General features: G+C 45.4%; 1 long non-coding RNA gene across 3 annotated transcripts in view; it reads right to left on the bottom strand.

Annotated features, from left to right (window-relative positions):
• Nucleotides 1–1,318: 1,318 nt before the first annotated feature.
• LOC135915184 (uncharacterized) overlaps nucleotides 1,319–14,789 on the bottom strand; it is a 31,053-nt gene continuing 17,582 nt past the window's right edge. For 2 of the 3 annotated variants that reach the window (XR_010568540.2, XR_010568538.2), the window contains exons 2-3: nucleotides 11,713–11,916; nucleotides 1,319–1,689 (exon numbers count right to left, since the gene is read on the bottom strand). This is a non-coding gene — a long non-coding RNA (uncharacterized lncRNA). Of the gene's footprint in view, nucleotides 1,690–11,698; nucleotides 11,917–14,789 lie in introns of all 3 variants that reach the window. The other variant, XR_010568539.2, reaches the window with a different exon arrangement.

Here is a 14,789-nt window from a genome sequence, read left to right as displayed (position 1 = left end):
ATCTTGGAAGAACGCTAACATAATCTTAATCGACAAGGAAGGGGACGACAAAAACTTCAAAACTATTGACAGATCAGCTTACTGTCCGTTGGCTACAAAGTATTTAATAACGTAATCGCAAATAGAATGAGGAACACCTTACACTTCTGCCAACCAAAGGACCAGGGAGGATTCCGTAATGGCTACCCAACAATACACCATACTCATACTGTCAATCAGATGATAGAGAAATGTACGGAATATAACCAACCCTTATAATAGCTTTCATTGTTGACGAGAAAGCATTTGATTTTGTCGAAACCTCAGCAGTCATGGAGGCATTACGGAACCAGGGTGTAGACATGCCGTATGTAAAATACTGAAAGATATCTATAGCCGCTCCACAACCACCGTAGTCATCCATAAATAAAGCAACAAAATCCCAATAAAGAAAGTCGTCAGGCAGGGAGATACGACCTCTCCAATTCTATTTACAGCGTGTTTACAGGAGGTATACAGAGACCTGGAGTAGGAATACTTGGGGATAATAATTAATGGATAATACCTTAGTAACCTGCGCTTCGCTGATGATATTGCTTTGCTTAGTAACTCTGGGGACCAATTGTAATGCATGCTCACTGACCTGGAGAGGCAAAGCAGAAGAGTGAGTCTAAAAATTAATCTGCAGAAAACTAAAGGAATGTTTAACAGTCTCGGAAAAGAACAGCAATTTCTTGGGGCAGGTAGTGACGGGCAGTAAGTGGCGCCGGATCCGGATCATGAGGCGGAAATAATCAGAAGAATAAGAATGGGCTGGGGGGCGTTTGGCAGGCATTCTCAGATCATGAACAGCAGGTTGCCAATATCCCTCAAGCGAAAATATCTGTATCTTACCAGTACTCACCTACGGGGCAGAAACCTGCAGGCTTACGAAAAGGGTTCTACTTAAACTGAGGACTACGCAACGAGCTATGGAAAGAAGAATCATAGGTGCAATGTTAAGAAATAAGAAAAGAGCAGATTGTGTGAGGGAACAAACGCGAGTTAATGACATCTTAGTTGAAATCAACAGAAAGAAATGGGCATGGGCAGGACATGTAATGAGGAGGGAAGATAACCGATGGTCATTAAGGGTTACGGAGTGGATTCCAAGGGAAGGGAAGCCTAGCAGGGGGCGGCAGAAAGTTAGGTGGGCAGATGAGATTAAGAAGTTTGCAGGGACGACATGGCCACAATTAGTACATGACCGGGGTTGTTGGAGAAGTATGGGAGAGTCCTTTGCCCTGCTGTAGGAGTAACCAGGCTGATGATGATGATGACAATTATTGCAGAACAAATATTTTGTCCTTTATAAAAATACACTTTGTGCAGTTTCAAAGCGTGAATCTAAAGTGTCTCGGCAAGCTTTTGATTATCCAGTTGTCTTGTTCTGAAGCATTCTCACTGCATAAACATTCAGTGTTTTACAATATTGAAGATCATGGCACGTATTATTCAGAAGCACACATTGGACGAGCAGGTAGGTGAGTTCCTCGTGCTCCAGGACTCCCCCACGGGTGCCACAGCTGCCCTCGGTGCCGGCATGCAGGTCGTCATGGTACCGCATCCACGCATGGATGAAGACAGCAAGCGCCAGGCAACCACTTGCTTAAATACGTTCATGGACTTCAAGGCCGAGCTCTTCGGATTTCCGCCATTCGACGACGACCCCTGCGCAATTCAGTACGGCAATTTATGTGTGAATCACTTGAGCCAATCCACATAAAAAGTCCACAAAGTCTAAGAGACACGCAAGCCTATTTTCCATCGACACAAGGGAATCATCTATTACCTCTTCCACGTATTCACTTTCCATTGATGCAAGATACGCTTGTTGTAGATTCTATCAGCTGGCCCGTAGTACTTCTGAATGCTACTGATGGAAGTGTTGATCTTCGATGAAGATGGTGTAGCGCATTTTTCACTCTTTTCTGCGTCCTCAAAAAAGGTGGGCACCATTGTTGCCTGTACAGCACGTATAAAATAGGCTCCGAACAATGAATTCATTTTGACGAAGAAAACCACGATAAACATGGGACGAGATGCAAACACTAGCCATGAGCAGTGTCGTGTTTCTTTCGGGTCCCTTGTTCATCTGTTTGTCTTCGATAACACGGAGTACCCACTCAACCAGCATTCAATGCTTCTACTGAACGCTTTCCTTCGGAAGCGCAATAATAGGAAGTGTACCTTGAGAAGCTTTAAGAGGGAAAGAAAAACTGATATATACTCCTACTTTGTGCCAACCGAATGCAGATATAGAAATGCAGGAAGTAGAATTGTTAGGCAAGGGTAAATATTAGTGATCAAAGATTAGTTTCGTTTGGGACGGCACTCTATTTAAAGTGAGAAAGAGCAAGCTATTCAGTAGAATACCACGCAGCCTAGCCTAAGTAAATTTACTTGTTTAGTTACAAGTAAATAGACAGCTTTAGAACAGGAAGATAAAGATATAGGATGGAGCTAAAGAATGACCGCTTAACCTGGCTTATGTCAGACGCAGCAGTTGAAGTGTGCGATATGGCACCAAGGCAGAACGGAAGGAAGTTCTCTTAAGTAACAATAAAGAAATCACAAAGCTTGAAAGTGTCTAACTCAGGAGATTAGATAAACCTTGCGTAATTTTCAAAGCAGATAAACAAGAAGAAATTAGTTCCTATTAAAAATTACAACCTGGAAAAAAATTTGGATGCCGTAAGAAAGTGGACGCAGCAAGAAAACATGGCATCCACTGGCAATCCACTGAAAGGTGAGCAGGGCAACGTCATCAGCAGTTTCGATGGCATAGTACAGCTTGCAGATCATTTTCTATAGTCATGTGTACCGTTTTCCAAGCGGCCCTTTTCGGCAAAGAATGGTGCCGCCTAAATGCGGGCCGCATATGCAAGAGCTGTATAAGATGGGCCGCATACGCAGTAGTCTGCTTGGAGTGAGCCATTCGTAAGCGTAGAAATAGTGATTCGTTATTGACCAAAAGTGTACCAAAGAAGTGTGCGCTCGATTGTACCTTTATACCCATTGATACATCGACTCCGCGGTTCACGGCGACTTCGAATGGCCTTAGTTATCTGTGACACCGTCAAGCGTACCGCTCGTCTGAACTGTCGCGTAGAATTGAAGTGTCGAAAACGCAAACGCGTTTATGAATGCCCCTGGTGCTGGAACCCGTGATAAAACTCACAGAATATTGAAGTGACTGTCTGACTGTGTTTAGTACTTTTAAATGCGTAGCATCGGTATGCTTGTCCAACGAGAAAACCATCTGTATCGTAAGACGAAAAGTTTCTGCCGATGCATGAAATAGCGCAACGCCGTTCCTGCCCGCGGAGGAGATGAAGCAGGCTTCAAACACTCAGCAAAGTGAAGCGAAAAGTGCAAACATCCTTCAGAATCACGAGATACAGATAGATCCCGCAGCAGCAACCGGCTTTACCTTCGTGCTGCCAGTCGCTTCCGCGCGAACGAAGCGGTGAGAACACAGCCCTCACCAATCTCTGAGCCCACGCCGCAGGCAGCGCTTTTCGCGGATCACTTTCAAGATATGGACCCATGCGTCTCTCTTTATCACGAAACCGTAGCTATCAGCAGTCGGCACAGACTGTCTGCATCACAGATCGCGATCAAGATAAGGTCAGCGCTCTGCATACCGGTTCAACGCTCATGGATAAGGCGCGAAACAGGTATATCAGCTTATAATCATCGGATCGTCATCAGCGCCTGCAGCGCCGCCACTTGCAGTAGTTTGCTTGCGTTATCAATTGACCTTGCGCCGCCGTATGCAGCATTTCGTGTCTCCGCAGCGCGGTCGTTTCTACCGGTCATATAAATTTCATAACATTAAGAATGACACCGTCCTGCGTGGAGATGCACAAGTGGTACAATGCTTACACATACTAGCTGTTTCACTTCAATTTCAGTTTCAGATTATTTTTAATTCAAAAAAGAATGATTAAATAACAATTAGTATACAGACCACGGTCCCAAATACAATGACTGCAACGGGAGCCGCAGTTCTAGAAAGGAAAAAGAAATATTAGTACAAAACGTGATTTCAGAAAGATTTCAGAAAGTTCAAGAAAAACAAATGAATGCGCGTAATGCAATACACAGGTAAGGAAAAACCAACAAAAAGGTTCCTATATCAATAGGAATAATACAGAGGATACAGATTATACATAGGACACCACACAAGGTTTGCCACGCAAACCTTGTGTGGTTGGTATTAGTGAGTAATTTACAGTGCACAAATTCGTAAGGAACTTGTTTGTTAAGCAATTTTAAAGATAGCATACTTAGAGGACACTTAAAGGGAAGCTGAAAGGTTTTCCAGAAAAAATAAGTGAACATCTGTACATAATGGTTTTCAACCCTCCGAATTCGAATCTCGTATCGAAATTGACCGAAAGAAAGGGCAAATATATTTTATTTCGACGAAACGTCCAGCAGCGGATAGACCCAGCTCGCGCGTCTCGTTTCCGCCTGTGATTGGTCGGGCGCCTCGTGACGTCAACTATAGTAACCGACCGCTGCCGCTACACATGAAGCGCGGTGCCAGGTAGTTTGGTTTTTGTTTTTCTGAGACGGTAATGGAAAGTTTAGAGAGACTGCGTTTTTCTGAGGAGTTCGGCGTTGCTCCCTAGATGTACGAGACGATTGCGTAGAGCCGGCCTCTCGAAGAAGCAAACGATGCTGGTGCGAGCAGTGCTTTCGACGCGAACGAAAGCAAAGTCTTGGGATCTCCTCGTGTTGCAAATTCTCTTTGGTGAGTATGTTTTTTGGAAAGCGATCTAGTGATCTCGCCGATCTTTCGCCGATCTAGTGAGCTCGTTTCCGGTCAAACAACTGTAGTGTTGTGTTCCTGCATGCCTCCTCGTGGAACGTAAGCGCGGATGCGATCGTCAGCAATTGTGCGCTGTCCAAAGCTGTCGGCAATCTACAAAGACGGTTTAAACGCGTGAAAAGCTTCCCGGTTCATGCAGTACGTGTAGTGACCTTCATCTGTTGACTACCACGCACGTCGACTACCACTCTACATACACGCAGACGCACCTACAAAGGAATGCAAGGTCGATCGAAGCAGATTGCGATCGCACGCACGCAGAAACAAGCGCGGTCAGGCATTGGTCGCGGACGCTGCGAAGGAACGAAACACTAGAGTTGACGTCACAACACCGCGGTATCCGGTCTCCGCTCGCATCACCAGCGTCAGCAGCAGCGCGCGACATTCGACGGGGGGCGGAGCTACAGCGCAATTTCAACCGACGATTACGTCGCTCCTAATTGAAAAAAAAACCCAAATTTTACCTACATGGTTGATAAGGTTCCCGCATCCGTACATGAGCACCCTATTGAATTCGACAGACTCTTCAGCTTCCCTTCAAACAAGACAGATACAGATAGTATAAAGTTTGCCTGCAGTAGCGGGAGAGCATATGAGTAATAGGAACTGTAGGTGATTATGCGAATAGCCTGGTTCTGTGTGTATTGAATAGATGATAGGTGGCAGTTATGCTGTTTCCCCAGGAATCAATACCCTACGTGATATGACTATAAATGAGCGCAAAGTATAAAGATAATAATGCGTGTGTTGAAAAGAATGCACGCTATCATTAATTATAATATTTGGGGTTTTACGTGCCAAAACCACTTTCTGATTATGAGGCACGCCGTAGTGGAGGACTCCGGAAATTTTGACCACCTGGGGTTCTTTAACGTGCGCCTAAATCTAAGTACACGGGTGTTTTCGCATTTCGCCCCCATCGAAATGCGGCCGCCGTGGCCGGGATTCGATCCCGCGACCTCGTGATCAGCAGCCTGCACACTATCAGTCTGGGACTGATGCGGGCCGCTCCCACGTCGGTACAGAGCGACCGAGCCCCTCTGCCGTCACACAGGCCCTCTGGACAGCCCTGAGTTGTTGTGCCAGCACTTCACTGTGCAGCATTCGCTGCCACCACTGTTGACCTCGAGAACCATCCCCGGCCAACGCCAAGCAGCGTCACAGCATGTGTTCTAAATCGAGCAAACCCCCACACTTACTACAATAGACTGAAACCCTGTAGTCCGGAATAATTTTATTCATGAGGACCGGGTTAGGGTACGTTCGCGTCTGCAGAAGCCTTAATGTAACCGCCTGCGGCCTATTTTATTTATGATGTGGCAGCGGGAATGCCCTGCGCCCTAAGTAATAGTGCTTGGTGATTTCGTTGTAGATTAAGAGTTGGTCCCGGTACTCAGGAGCGGGAGATCCAGCCCCTTCAGGGAGTACACGGCACACTAATCCTCGTGCCTCCCTGGGCGCCACCTCATTGAGGTTACGCGGGGCTCCCTCCACTGTCCCCATGTGCGCCGGGAACCAAGTAACTGTATGCGAAGTGATATTCCTACCCTGTAGCAGTCTGTTAGCCGGTTCCGCAACAAGTCCTCTTAATCTTTAATCGCAGATCGCGAGTCACTAAACACCAAAATTCTGCTTGAATCAATTAGTGCCGCAGCAATAGCCACCTGGTCAGCAACGCTAGGATCTTTGGTATAAATGGAAGCAGCATTTCAAACGCTCCCTTTGCCATCTACCACCACCACCGAATAAGCATTTTTACCATTAATGCATGCGGCGTCAACAAACGCAGACTTCTCCTCCTGATCCTTTGCCTCTCGCAACAAAGCGCTAGCTCTCACGACCCGGGTCCATACTTAACAAACCCAATACGATTACTAAATTTCAAGTGAGAATCTAATTTTACTCCAAGTAATAATACATAGTCCGCTGCAGGAACATGGTGACTGTAGAGAGGGCACGATCATTGGCTTTGTTTTAAGTAACATGAACTGAGCTTTGCGAAATTAAATTATTTAACTGGCACCATTCAACTTCTGTCGCTGTAGTTCACTGTTCAGTTTCATGAGTAAGGTTGTTAAAAAGTTATCAGACATGGGAATAGTGGTTGCATCAGCATATAAATTAGCCTTAGAAAAGACAACAGCATCGTGTAATTCGCTCATGTAACTGCGAAACAATAAGGATCCTAGTATTAAGCCCTGCGGTACTCCTTTATAATTAACTTTCAGCTCGGAATAAGCGCCCCCTACACAGACTTAAAGAACTTCCAGATGAGTTTCTGCGTGGCCTTTTTCTAGTGCTTTCCTTCGTCCAGATTTTTTTACTCCCGTGAGTGAATAAAAGTTACACAGTGGCGCATTGGTTATTGCATCGCGCAAGGTATGACATTAGTCGCAGCGCCATCAGTGAGAGCCACCGCTATGTGTGTTATTTTTCGCATGCCGAAGTCTTCCTTTCGAAGATTGCTTACTCTATAATTGGCTTCGTAATATTGCGTTCCACGCACAAGATTCATTCAGCGCATTGGCAGAGGTGTGTGTAGGTCTTTCAGCTTTGTAGTTAGTGAAAACTAAATGTGTTTTTATAACACGTTTGCTTTCACCGGAAACGAGCCTAACCAAGATCTCGCACATGTACCAATAACAGCGCAACTAACAAGTATTACACTAACCCTTACTGAGAGAAACATTTCCTGCTTTCTTTTTTATCTGTAAATGCGCCTGTGAGTTCATGACGCATATCAAAGTGAAGCTGGCCTAGCGTAGACACGCTATTCCGTACTGTGGGTGGCGAGTGCTTCGATATAGATCATAACCAGCATCCGCCGTAACAGACAATCAACGCAAGCGCACAAAACCGTCGCCAGTGTGAGCATCGTGTGCGACGCTTTAAGTTTTGGCAACCCGAGTGTTACCTTCCTTCGCTACATTGATAACTTAAGTGATGCTGTGCGCACTATACGTCACCGACTTTGCAACTCAATGTGACCGCGCTACGCCACCACTCATCTTATGCACCGAAACCAAAAGTTCTGCTACGCAGAAAAATAAAACGGACGCAACGGCGAAACGAGATAGCATTTCACTGAAGAACAGCTTGTCGAGCGAGTGCCTGCACCGCAGCCGTGGCCTAGTGCATTGGGCGTCCGCCACGGCTGCGGCAGGTGGGTGGTTCGAAACCCACTGCCGGAAACCCACCGGTAAATAAATGGGCACAGGCGCTCCCCCTACCCGGCGCCCGGTAGCGTGCGGGTTGTATCGACGCCTGGGGGAAGCTAACCAAAGCTGTGGACCACCCTGCGAGGCACACAATTTCGAACGGTAGCGCGGAAAGCGTGGTGTGTTTAAAAAATGTCGTAGTGTGCATGACTGCTGGGGTTGTGTCTGCTCTGTGATGTGCGCGATTTGTTCTATAGCCCGTTGATGCGTGCGACCTAATAACAAACACACACCGCTTACGAGTACAACCCCGTCACACATAAGTCCCTGTGGTCCAGCTTCGAGTAGTACCCAGTGACACATACAGCCCCGTGACACATACAGCCCGGTGTCCCCTCGCGGGGGGTGTTAGCCCCTTTTTTTCAATTTTTTTTCTGCAGTACTTTATCCGAGATGCTTACAATTCTAAAGCCATACATAACTAAAAGAAAACAACCGTGCCGGTGCGACGCATATATTGTATCTATGTGAAGGAAAGCTTTTTTAAAACGGGAAATACGTGTTCTAACTTCTCCCCGTCTTTTACAAGCTGTTCCGCGGCATGACGGCTACGTCCCTGCCTGGGTAATCAGCAAGGGTAATTGGCCGTATGAGTGTTGTCCTATATATGTGAGCTATCAAGAATGAGAGTCTGGCAGCCACATATAGAGTTGGCAATTTTCGGGAGCGTTCGTTCAAATGGCTTCGCTTAAAACAAAACTAAGCGGCAATTTAGCACCGCGAACTTTTCATGTATGCGATAGCATGCTCGAATTGTCATAATTGCAGCTCGAAAGCTGCAACTACGCATGCGAGCAATAACATTGCACAGTCTCAATCATCAAAGTGACGATCCTGTGCATCCTAAACTATAAAACACGCGATAACGTACATACTGTGACACAATCGCGTACAGTCCACATATCTCGTGTTTTCAGCTTGATGCCTCGAATAAATGGGTCAACTCTGCCTCTCATGCTGTAAAAAAAATGGGTGACCGGTAGTTGGGTAGAATCTCCGTCTTCCAGCTACGATCGCTTCCAGCTACGATACTATGGGCTACGATCGCACGGATGATTCTGTCATGCCAAACGCAGTCTTTCAAACGACTGGCGCCTCCGTGAAGTGCCAGTTTTGTGCGTTCTTCTATAGTGACAGCTAGCGCTTAGAGGAGCTGCAGTAGACTGCAATGCCTGCATTCGAAGCTCGTCAATAATGCTATCGCCTTTCAATTTTGTAGTCTAATGGTGCTGGCTTAAGGCTTTTGTTCTGGGTAGTGGAGCGTTCACACCACTATCATGTACGGATTTCTTATATTACGTGAATGATCTATGTGCCACGAGGCCAAAGGCAGCCACTAGCAGTCGTTTTTTGGGGGGGGATTCATCAACAAAGCTTCATTAAATTACAATCCTCTCCTATTCTTATCGATAAAATATTGTAGCCTATCTTTTCTCTGGGTTCACTTTGGCAGCTCCTCAAACATCAAGCCCCATTGTCCTTCCCATTCTCATAAAGAAGCAGGCGTAAGGATTTTCTGGTAACTTGAAGGAAGAACATGGGTCGTGGTGCCCACATGCCATGTGTTACCAATTAAGAAATTACAGCTACATTTGGAGCCCGTTGCCGTTTAGCTGAGCAGTCCCATAATGCTGTGCATCTGTTACCCACTGCTATTTCTTTCACGAGCCCTCTTTTCTTTGTCACAGACACCAAAAGGCTGTACACCGGAGCTGCGGAGAGAGTGGCCTCCCAATATGACAAGTAGTTGACGTCGGAGCTTAAACGGTGCGTGCTGGGCACGCCAGACACCGAAATGGCTCGCAGGGTCGTCGACTACCTCGGTCACCCGATGACTCCAGACGGCTTCATGGAAGCGATGGAACCAATATGCGAGGAAGTTCTCCCCACCGCCGAACTCATGCCCGGTGAGATCGCACCTCTGGGAACCACTTTACTTCAGTGAAGCCGTTACTACCTCAATCCATGCCTAATATTCTGACTACCGAGAAAACGGAGGGGTTCTTTATTTTCCTTACAACCAATTTTTTATCGCACATGGAGTACTTCACGTGCATAAAGGAGATTAGAGCCATATCTGCTCTTGTGTCGGTGCTGATGCCAGAATGCGAAATTTCCGGCTTCGAAGGTTATGAAATACAAAAGCCTGTCTCAGATGACTATATGATACCTTAATCACTGGTAACAGAGGTCACTAGCGGAGTGCCCCTCGATTCGCTTAGCCACGCTTGCTACAGCGCAATGCTGAGTAACGACTGACATTTCTCGCAGTCAGTGATAGTAACGCATATGAAAAGCTTGAAAATAATTATTTGAGAAACATAATTTTTGACGTAGTTCTCACTGGAGTTGATATATTCGTAGCGAGAAAACAGCTTCGTAATTTTCTCTTTATTTTGTGGTAGTGTTATATTCAGAACAACATGTGTGTTCCCCTTAAGGCGCATCGTCAAAACGTGGTTTGCTCACAGCTTCACAGCGCACATGCTATTTGTGCAATAAAACGCGACGAAACATGGCGAAACTTGTGCATCTATGCTCACATTTCGCAACATCTTATTAATCCGTAATCCGCCCTCTACAAGCATAGATTAGGAAAGACTTGTGGTAGCTACGCATCAATACCTCTGTAAGAAAGCGAATTTTAATATCTTCTCAGCACGTGTCTCAAACTCAAGTAGATCTTGATCTATTAAACTGATAGCCTTTACACCTTGCCATGTTCGTATGCTGCGGTATTTGCAATCACTTACATGTTGACAGTTTCCATAAAGATTTAGTTGACGGTACGGTTAGCGCTCGTACTGTCTTCTTCTAGTCTGTGTGTGCGTGTCACTTCGCGCTACAATACAAGAATATACGCTACAAGCACGTCACGTGATGCCAACCTTGTGTTGCCCCCACTGTCCTCGTTCTGTTGCTACTGCGGTTGCCTCTTTCGATCAAGTTTGGTAGCACTCTTCAAGTATGCTCAAACACTCGAAGGCCTTCAAGCAAAGTTCTGCCTAACATGCGTGTATGCAGGTGCTGACCGCATCGCGCGCCATCTACACGCTCACGGCATCGCCATGGCCGTCACGACCATCTCGAAACGCCCTTCATTTGAACTCAAGATAACACGGCATCAAGATCTTCTGACACTCTTTCACCACGTGGTCTGCTCGGGCGGAGATCCGGAAGTGAATCACGGCAAGCCACAACCAGACATATTCCTCGTTGCCGCATCCAGGTTCGATAAGAAGGCACTTCCCTAAAGGTAGTGTGTAAATAATTTCATCAAGATAACTTATGTATGTTCTTTTTGTTCGACCGCAGTGGTGTGCTTCGTGTTGTCAACAGGCAATGTTTGTTTGTCCCTTACGCACGTGCTACCTTTCCAAATATTTCACTCCGAGGCATCTCCTTCGATGCATGTTTTAGATATCTCATACCGCACACGCTGTATATAAACCAGTACTAAGACTTATAATACTGACTAAACAGGCTCAGTTGCAACCTGTTCTAATACTTGCTTTTGATAATCTAACATATCCTGATATTCGCGACCGTTGAATTGGACATAAAAATAGCCTAGGAATAATTATTATGATGATGATGACATCAGAAAAGGAATTGCAATTACTCGCACATCTTTACCACAGGTGCTGGTGTTCGAAAACTGGCCCATGGGCGTCGAAGCTGCCTTAGTCGCCGGCATGCAAGTTGTCATGATTGCAGAACCTCGCGTCGACGAAGAGAACCCGCGCCACGCCACCGTGCGCCTCACCTCGCTACTGGAATTCAAGCCAGAGCTGTTTGGTCTCCCTTCTTGTCCCGATTCTCCGAAGAAGAACTGAAGCACTGGAATAAAGATTCGCAGTCGAAGAAATCACGTGTAGCCTATCTGATGGAATAGTTGTGTCTACTCAGTGCACGTTGCATAAAACACATCTCTTCATTTTGAGGTTCGGTGACATATCTGAGCCCCCACAACTTATTTAACGCCCGCATCTGGTAAATGTGACCTCGAATAAATAATTTCTATCTTGTTCAAACTGCGACATAGCAGACAATGACCCGGTTGTCGGGAAAAATTCAGACTAACAGGCACTAAAGAAAAACAAAAACGTTAGTTAAACATGTGCCATACAAGTCCCGCTTTCCTAAGAAAGTTTTCATTATCCGCATATTATTCTGTTCTGCAACATCTACAAATAACTATCTCCTGCTATTCCTAGAACCGATACCACATTCCCCCACTGACTCCTCTCCGGCCTGCTTCTTGCCTACGCTGCCATTGAAGTGGCCCATCAGTATAATGCATTTTGTTTTGACTTTATCCATCGCCGATTGCATGTATTCATAGAAGTATTCGACTTCCTGGCCATCATGACTGGATGTAGGGGCAAACACTTCTAGGACCTTCAATTTGTACCACTTATTAAGTTGCACAAAAAAAAACCTGCCACCCTTTCGTTAATGCTATAAAATTCCTGTATACTACCAGCGATGTCCTTATTAATGAGGAATCCGACCCCTAGTCCTCCTCTCTCCGCCAAGCCCCGGTTGCAGAAGACGTGCCCTCTTTTTAGCACTGTAAATGCTTCTTTTGTCCTCCTAACTTCCCTGAGCCCTATTATATCCCATTTATTGGACTCTAATTCCTCCAATAGTACTGCTAGACTTGCCTCACTGGATAACGTTCTAGCATTAAACGTTGCCAGCTTCAGATTCCAATCGCGGCCTGTCTGGATCCAGGAATTCTATGCACCCTCTGCTTCGTCACAGCTCTGACCACTGCCGTGGTCAGTTGCTTCGCAGCTGCCGGGGAGTGGGGGCTGGGGTTTGATTGTTGTATTCATATAGGAGGTGACTATAATGTACTCCAATTTCAGCTTGCGCAAAACAGCGTTATCGTCACTTTTGCCTGGCATTATGAGCACAGGTTGCATATCCACACGCAAATTAGTAAAAAGTAACTCTAACACATTACTTCCACGCGTAGCTTGGCACACCAACTGCGATAGCGAAAATGAGTTGCATAATTTCATCAATTCTTTTGCCGATGCACTAGAAACATTAGGTATTGTAGCATTTTGCAGCCAATTAGTTTCGAATAAATTAAAATCACCACCGATCCCTAAGGAGTCATAACTTCTCATTTCTACGTCTTCCACTAGCTTAGTTAAAACCTGGACGTTTCTGCCAGGAGGCCTGTGAAAGGAACCGGCCGCCAGCGAGTTTCTACTTTTTAGACGAAGTTGCACCCTGACAGGCTCAGTAGAATCATCAGACTTGAGTAATACCTGCGACTGTAATACCTGCGACCTTCCCCGTGACAGCCTCTATCTTTTCTATAGCTAACGTAGTTGCTAGGAACGACATCATAATCGCTATCTTTACCATCTAAACACGATTTAGTGCCAAAAATCACAGATGGTTTACTCATGCCAATCACGTTAAAAATTTCATCTGTTTTGTTTCGGAGGCTTCTCCAGTTAACGATAAGGAGCGATGCCAACGCGCCTTTCTCTCGGCTTTTTCAAACAACTCGCGCAACCTTCCCCATGGATTCATCATAAACACACTTCATTTTATGCAAGTAGAGTACGTCACGCTTAACGCACCCTTTATCTGACTTATTCTGTACGCACCGGAACGTGCTCAAGGTTCCTTAACGGAAGTGCGTGTTTTATGGCCGCAATTCTCACCTGAGTACGCACCTGTAGTTAAGAAGAAAAAGCTCTACGATGAAATATTCGACAATGTATTCGGCATCACGCTTCAGAAATCTATGTCCAGGAGAGGCCAGGCTTAGAAAGTGAGAAACATTTCAAACGAATGCTAGTGTCATAAAGAAAGAATGCTTTCGTTTTTAAATTACATCCTGGAACACTGTCGGTTGGAACGTTTTCAGAATAGTATGTTTATATGCCATTAGGTTCACACCGCTTTACATGTAAGCAAATTAAAACTATAGATAATGTTTTTTTATTCGTGGGAAGGGCGTGATATATGCGACATTTTCCAACACGCAATAAAGAACTAGTTTCTTTTCTATCTACAGGGACATTAAGCAGTTCCCAAAAAATAATGAAGCCGGACCACCTAAGCGTTCTATAGCGTTAACTGGCGTCTAGGGTACATGGCGCGCCCATATGTCCCTGTTCCGTTGCGGTACCGATAAAAAAACTAGCCCGTTTATTTTTTGTGGGAAAATTGCTAGTTTTCTGGCGATACACAAAGTCGGCATTGTTCTTCGAGATAGTAGACCAGGGTGGAACCGCTGTCAAGCTTAAGGCTATGTCAAACGGAAATTCCAATCTCAATGTGACTTGAGCTTTAGGCACTTTGTTTGTGATGTCTAATATGCTGTCTTGATTACACATATTTTTTGATGACATCCGGCAGTAAAGAGTTATAAATTTAGCCGACAGCTCAGAGAATTGAGCTCCTGTGCTGGAATACAGAGACTTCATCTAAGCATTGGTAATCCAGTTCCTTTGCAAGAAGTCCAACACATTGAGCTACCTACGCGAAAGTGCCCAGAAACGAAATGAAAGCTTAATAAAATGTGTCAAATGGCTATACTTTTTCTAGGACAGCCTGAAAACACATACATTATGTTTTAGAGCGCATCTAGTCGCACTATCAGCTTCGCGGCAGTGCGATGTTAATGCGAATCATATTAGCAATGCAAACACAATTTAGCATGCGCTAAAGTAGATGAATGA

Source organism: Dermacentor albipictus, chromosome 8 (assembly GCF_038994185.2).
Source record: "Dermacentor albipictus isolate Rhodes 1998 colony chromosome 8, USDA_Dalb.pri_finalv2, whole genome shotgun sequence".
Lineage (NCBI taxonomy): Eukaryota > Metazoa > Arthropoda > Arachnida > Ixodida > Ixodidae > Dermacentor > Dermacentor albipictus.
This window is presented reverse-complemented; position numbering and strand designations above follow the sequence as displayed.